Genomic DNA, 7,170 nt, shown 5'->3' with positions numbered 1-7,170 from the left:
CTTTGCTAAGTGCGCGAGCAGTTTTTCGCTCAGGGCTCATTCACGCTTCTTGTGAGACTTGTGTTTTCTTTCGGTAAAAATGGTTCGTATCGTCAGTTAGCTGAGTTTCTTCCCGTTAGGTGGGTATGACACATTCATGTTAAGAAGCCCTCAGACGCTGTTTCTTGCAGATGTTGCGTTTTTCGAATGGCAAAAAGTTACCATCTATTCTATCCAAGATGTGTACTGCTCAAGGGACTGACATTGAGAGGGTTACTACTTACAAAAAGCTGGTATTTCTTATTGAAAATAACTTACACACGGAAAATGGTGTTTCAAAGCTAAAAATAAAATTAGGTTTCTTTTGCAGAAATAAATCCTGTTTCTCCTTTCAGACAAGGAAACATTTGATATCTAACGTTTTTACCTGAATTGGTTTTAGAATTCAGGTCCATCTTAAACGTCAGAGAACACGACACCATTGGTAGATGTGAGTGCTCATATATCCAAAAATCGTTTTAAATTTTGCCAGTTTTTAATGATTTTTAATAGATTGTTTTATTTTGCATACTGGCTAATGTGCCATTTTATTTGTTTTTTACAGCTGTATTTGTCTGCATGTCTTGTCTGTGTTTTTTCTGTTGTAACTTCGTTCATGCTGCCCTTCTTAGCCAGGTCACTCTTGGAAAAGAGATTTTAATCTCAATGAGTCTTTTACCTGGTTAAATAAAGGTTGTATATATATATATTTGCCCCCTCCCGCGGGTCCGTACTGTTGTGTCCCGTCAAAAGTGTTGAGTTTAGTCATGTTTTTGTTTGGTTACATTTCGTATTGTCTTCCATTTCCTGTTTTATTTTGACACTCACCGGTTATGCTTCATTCCAGGTTCCTTGACTCTCTACCCTCCCTCTCTCATCGGCACCAGCCTGATTGTTTCCACCTGTGCCCAGTTACCTTTTGTTTATATTCCCCAGCTTCCCTTTGTTCTTTGTCAGTTCGTCTTGTCCTGTCCTCACGCCAGTACTCTGCTCGTCATCGATTGCTTCTTGATACAAGCCTACTTTATGCTTCTGAAACTTGTTGTGAGTTTAGTTCCTCACGTTGTGAGCGATTTTTGTTGTGCCTTTTTGGAGCCTTTTTGTCAACTCGTAAGAGTGTATTTATTTTATAGATCTTTTGTGGAAAAAATAAAGTATATTAATTATACTTTACCTCTGGCTCCCGGATCGTGCATTTGAGTCCTTACCTTTGAGTATCCAAGTTCTTGACACGTGGGGCTTAACAGGTTAACAAACGCATACAGAACCCAGCTTGTATTCATATTCATATATTTTTATTTTGTGTTGTTTGCCGCTGTCTTACCCTCCCCATTCTGAGTCACACAAAGAAACTCCTTATAGCACAAGCCTGTGTTGTTTTACATTTTATTAATAGCAACATCAGAGTACTAAATGTACAGAGGACGAATCCAATGAGAATCGCATTTACAGTGCTTGCAAATACAGAGCTTAGTAGTACAAGAGTAACCAAATCAAAGTCACCTGGAAATCGAAACGTTTACCAATAACTACAAAAGGAAGAGATGTGGTTCATAGGACACGAAATAAAATGTACACAACATTTAGCCGTCACAGAGACAGACTGGAGTCCCTTTTGTGGAGGTGTGTTGTGTGTGCCTGTGTGTGTATATACTATAGGTCTTATACAAAAGTTAACAGAGGTACTCATTGATATATTAAACACAAATATAAAAAATGTAAGAGTCACAAAGTACAAACTCTTCATTTTTATGGCGACAACACAACTCGAGTCAGCTTCTTCATGGTGGGGATGGATTGTGATTGTAAGTCGGCTTCGATGAACAGACCACTTGTGTGCCCACATGTCAAAAGACCTCCCCCATTCCCTAAAAAAGGAAACAAAAAACCTGTACAACTTCCTCAGCCCTGAACATTTAAACTGTTTGTATGAGTGTTTTTTTTTTTTTTATCAACTCTCATGGAGCAATGCATCTATATTTCCTTGCCGTGTCACTCATTCCAGGCTAACTCTCTGTTCTGAAGACATTGTACAATGTCAAATGTGTCAGATTTGGGTCACACAGCTAGACTCCATTGAACAGGGGGATTATGGGAAAATTGAGATGTTGCAACCAAAGTGAGAATTGTTTTATTGATTGATATGCACTGACAGCGCCTTAGCTTTTATTGAATAGAAAAGTAACAACATGGCCCAAAGGAGAGTCGGAGCCCTCCGCTTTACAGTAAGCGCACAGTATGTGATTTTTCTGACACAATAAGGAGAAGCGGAGTGGATTTAGTAGTATACGCTTCTAGGACTGTAAAGATACACTTTTTCCTTTTTTCGTTGTCAGACATGTATTTATCTTTCTCCCTGCTGTTTGAGCAACCTATCGACTTCTGTTTGAAATGAAATTCACCAACATTTAACATTAATGCAGACATGTGTGTACCATAATGAGACACCCCAGGGCAAACTGAGTAATCCATACATTGATTACTCTCCTCTTGCGAACGCTTCCAATGATATGGAAAATAAACAAAACCTCGGCCTTGGAGATGTTCAGCCAATATCTAATTCAGAACCATATGTCAATAGGTTCCTCTCTGTATCTCTGACATGCAAACAGGAATCACAGTCCTTGCAAATGAGTGCGCGGCACATCCTTCATCTTGACAGGAAAACCCTGGCTGATTGATAGCTTGTTTGTGATGATGGGAGCATAAGTTTCACGGGCTGCTGAAGAGACAGAAACGGGAGTTGCAAAATATTCATTCGTTGTGAAAAAGGCATGTCTAGTCTTTGGTGTCTGTTTAAGACTCTTTTTTTTTTTACAAGCACCCTTCCCCCTGTCTTTTGCCTGCACTGCTCTGTTTCCTGAATCAAATCTGAGCAGCCGAGTGGAATCATTTTCCTCCCTCTTAGCTATAATAAATCGCTATCATCGGCTATCCTGGAATATAAACTGAAAAGGCAAGAAAGCAGTAAGGCATTTCCTTACGTATCAGTTTGATTTCAGACAGAGGTAAACAGCAGGAAGGGGGATGTATGCCTATGTCTACTGATAGCCTGTTTTAAAATGTGTTTCATAGCTTTAAGTTCTATCTTTCCTTGTCCAGAAGCTCTTCAGGAATGCAAAGTGAATTGTTTTTAGCCGGCAGCTCCCTGTGGTTTTCATGAGTGTTGCTACCAATGCAAACATGCTTTTCAAGGCTTACTGAAGTAAAACCTGCTAATGTTTTACCACACAGTATGACACACAGGAATGAACGTCAAAATGTTCTCAGTTGAATCAGATTTAGTAAGTGGTAAGAATGAGAGAGCAGTCTCACACAATCATCATCGACTTGGTATAACATTTCGACCATTTTCAATGTCACATTGATTGAACAAATTGACACAAACTTGGTAATCACAAGTACCATTTTTGATGAAAGAGATCGCAATCTTCATTTTGTAAGCTTAATTAAAGCATAATTTGTGTCTATAAAAACTTGGGTCTTGTTCTCTTACTTCCTTTCGGGTCACCATTACAGTAGGTAAATTGATGTTGTCATGAGTAGGGAAGTTTGCTATAAAGACCAAAACCATGTTTTGCACCAGATTTTAATATCTGCTCCAAAGTCAGGTAAAACAAATAGGGGTCTTTTGAAATTGTCTGAAAGTGACCATTCGTTTGACTGCAGTTTGGTGTCCTGGCGCCAGTCTCAGCTCGACTTGGTACGCATACAGTTTAACGCATCTTTATCCCTTTGGACTTCATTTTAGCAAAGATGACGTGTTCCTAGTTACCATAACTGTTGGACTGGTGTTTCTTTGGCTACTATTCCTGAGAATGGACAGCTATACTAGCAGATCTGTGAGCACACAGTGTTTTGAGCTAATTGATGCTAACATTGCAGTCTATCAAATACATGTTTCCATTGGCACCAGAGGGTTGACTGACAAGGCCAGTGTATGTCAAGGCTGACAGTAAGACCCAAGTCGAAATAAACCCAAATTAGGCCTATACTTTAAAATGTTGAAATACGAAAATTGTGCGTAACTCATGTATGCATTTTTAACAAGGTCATTTTTTTCCCCCACAATTCTTTCGTTAAACATCTTTCCCTGATCATTTCATGAACTCAAAAATGCTATATAGTTTTTGCAGTCACGACAAGTATGTGGCAAATCCTACATTTAATGGGGCAATTGTATCAATATGTATATACAAATATAAAATATGACAAATGAACGTAACATCAAGTTTAGTCGGTTTCTTGGCAGCTACTGTTGGATTAACACTGTTTTTTTTTTGTATTTATGTGATGAAACACTCAATATTAGAATCCATGTAGAAATGATAAGAACAGAAAGTCATTGGTTTCCCAGCCAACCATGAATGCAGCAGAACCCAAGATATGATCACACCTCTTCGAATCCTTCAGTACTTTCAGACATTCCTCCTGGAAATCACTCCCCAGCCTCTGAACTATTGCAGCGTCTACTGAAGTATTATACTGGTTAGCTAAAGATATAATACAAGTACTGCTTGAAAGTGCAGGTAGGAAGCTTGGCACAATGTTAGTTTTGTGTTTTTAAAAGAAATACTGTAGTTACACATGTAAACAAAGACACTATCCCCGACCTAGCTGAAAACCTTCCCAGAAACGGGAGAGGTCCTGAAAAATAGAACACACCTGTACACAAATAGAAGCAAATATATAGAAAATACATTTACACGTGTATAATATACAGTAAGTTTTCGTAACCCTCTGACTAGTAAGATAGCACTCTTCATTCAAAAAAATATATGTTATGTCAAAGAAGCAACTCCGCAGCCTGACACACACACACATGTGAGGCTGACTTGGTATGGGTCATTCATGAGAGTGGTTATCATGTTGTGAATGGGCAAAAATCGTGAGTTTTGCACCACAGTGTTTATCCCAGGCCGTGATGGCACATCCTGAATGGCTCACATTTACAGATACTGATCCTTCCGGGAAAACCTTGAATTCTTTAAGGAGGTGAGCCTTGAAACAACCGAAGCGTATATTACGGGAGATCCGCTGTCGTCGCTGAAATAAAACCCACCGCTTTAATCAGTACATATTGCTGTCTGCAGCCAAGAAACGTTTACAATTTCAGAATTGTATTTGTGCTTTGTACAAACCCACAGCACAATGAAAGGTAGATTCAAAGGTGGTTTCCTCAAGAGCTTTTGGAGCACAAAGGTAATCGGTCTGTCAGAGCTGGAGGTTGATAATACAATTATTGGGGGTGGAAAGCTCTCAAGAGCGATTTACTGTCTTTCCTGACCAAGGGTTCCCCTAACCTTGACATAGGAAATAGTTTAAAGCAATTTGGCGGCAGCTGATTGGCTTGTCATAATCCCCTTACTTCAGTAATACACTGACAGAGTGTTTTGGGATTGAGAGGACAAAATGTACTACTTATTCGTATTGTGTGTGCACAACCCACGACTTCTTGGCTGTAATAGCAAATTCTGATTTGCTAGAAATATTGTCCTCAAGTGCTGATTGGAGAAATGTAACTGACCCCTACCTCACATTTGGGCGAGGGAATTCCTCCCTTGCTAGGGTTTAAAATCGACGTCGTAGATCATTTGATCCTGATCGACACTCTCATTTGAAAACTGGAGGATCATTTTATGTTCCATCAACTACAAATTGGTTCATGTTCATCTTGACTTTCTGACTTTAATACAGACTTTTTTAGGCTTCATAAAATAATGTATCAAAAGTTAATCTTGGTGGTTGCGTGGGAATAATCATTTAGTCTCTGTGGAAAGATTAATTTTTCAATCTCTGTCCCTTTAATGCAAATTATCACATGAATTTACAGGCTTGAATTTAATCTCTTCCACCCTTTTAAATCATAACGGTTCATTAGAATGTATCCGAACAGCTGCTGAAACTGAGACCAACATAAAGTATGCAAGAGAGCTAGACAGACCTGAGGCAGTATGAATGTCCTGCCCAGCTCTATGCAGTCTGTTGTGGCTGTACTTACTTTAGCTATTCATGAATTTGCTGCTATGGGATTTGTTCCTTTACTACAGAACCCTTTTGTCTGTTTTTCCATTAAGCCAAATCAGGTAAAAATCTTACATAATAAGCGATTGGAGCGGGTGTTGGGTTGGATTGCATGAGGTGTATTCATATGCTTTTTCTTTCTTCTAATCTCTGTTCGGGTATTTAATTAACAGCGCTGAATCCCAGGTGCTAGGGACCGTCACCGTTAGAATCTACTGTGTAAAAAAATAGACATAACTATTCTGTTTTTAAAATGGGACCTATATAAACCATGTTTTAAAATTAACTGTTCGCTAAAGCATATACCGTTTCTTTCCCCCCCCCCCCCCTCTCTTCCCAAACTAATAGAATAGTGCTTCATATAAATATCTTTTTAGACTCTTTTTCAACACATATCTTAAAACTATTTCAAAACATATTCAAATACATTTGTAGCGTTTTTTAATCTTTCACATTTCTTTAAAAAACAAAACACAAACAAAAGTAGTTGGAGTCGATACAGGGTTAATATAGCGCTCTTTGTTTAGTCCATCAGTTGTTGAAACTTCCTTCTATCCAGGTTGTGGCACATAGTGGCATTATTGGCACATTGTTCAGAATTACAGTTCACCTTCCACCCACAGAAGCTCCTTGTTTTTTTTTCAAATGTCAAATGTTTTCCTTGAGACATCTGTGACGTCCAAAAGTCCCACACATCCTGTAAATATACCTATATATAATCTATATCTAAATGACTGTACGTTCCTGGAAATATTGAGTGGCAGCGTTGTTGCTGCTCTGCTTGTCATCTCTAGAAAAATAAATATCTTCACCAGTGTCCAAAGAGTGTTCGCACTATTTTACAAAAGAAGCTGTTTTGTGTGTTTCCAACTGGATCCTGTGGAGAACAAAACCACAATTATTCTTAATTTAAGCCCGGCACAAAATAAAAACATTGTAACACAGATAGGACTTTAACAACAGGCGTACTTCCTAATTGTGTGTTAATTAAGTGTTAATTGCTGTATACTGTATATGACAATATAATTCATATAGACAATTACAAATTAAAGCATATTGTATAGTCGAAGTCCTTGAATGTTCCTTTATATGTGCATTTACTAGGTCTGTTTTACGTGCACTGTATAA

General features: G+C 38.4%; 1 protein-coding gene across 1 annotated transcript in view; it reads right to left on the bottom strand.

Annotated features, from left to right (window-relative positions):
- Positions 1 to 1,388: 1,388 nt before the first annotated feature.
- The window catches only part of ajap1 (adherens junctions associated protein 1), a 63,665-nt gene continuing 57,883 nt past the window's right edge, over positions 1,389 to 7,170 (bottom strand). The window contains exon 6 of the mRNA XM_034206990.1: positions 1,389 to 6,919. The gene's annotated coding sequence lies outside the window, so the exon portion shown is untranslated. The remainder of the gene's footprint in view (positions 6,920 to 7,170) is intronic.

Source organism: Gymnodraco acuticeps, unplaced genomic scaffold (assembly GCF_902827175.1).
Source record: "Gymnodraco acuticeps unplaced genomic scaffold, fGymAcu1.1, whole genome shotgun sequence".
Lineage (NCBI taxonomy): Eukaryota > Metazoa > Chordata > Actinopteri > Perciformes > Bathydraconidae > Gymnodraco > Gymnodraco acuticeps.
The sequence above is the reverse complement of the archived record's forward strand: the minus strand, read 5'-3'. Positions and strand labels throughout refer to the sequence as shown.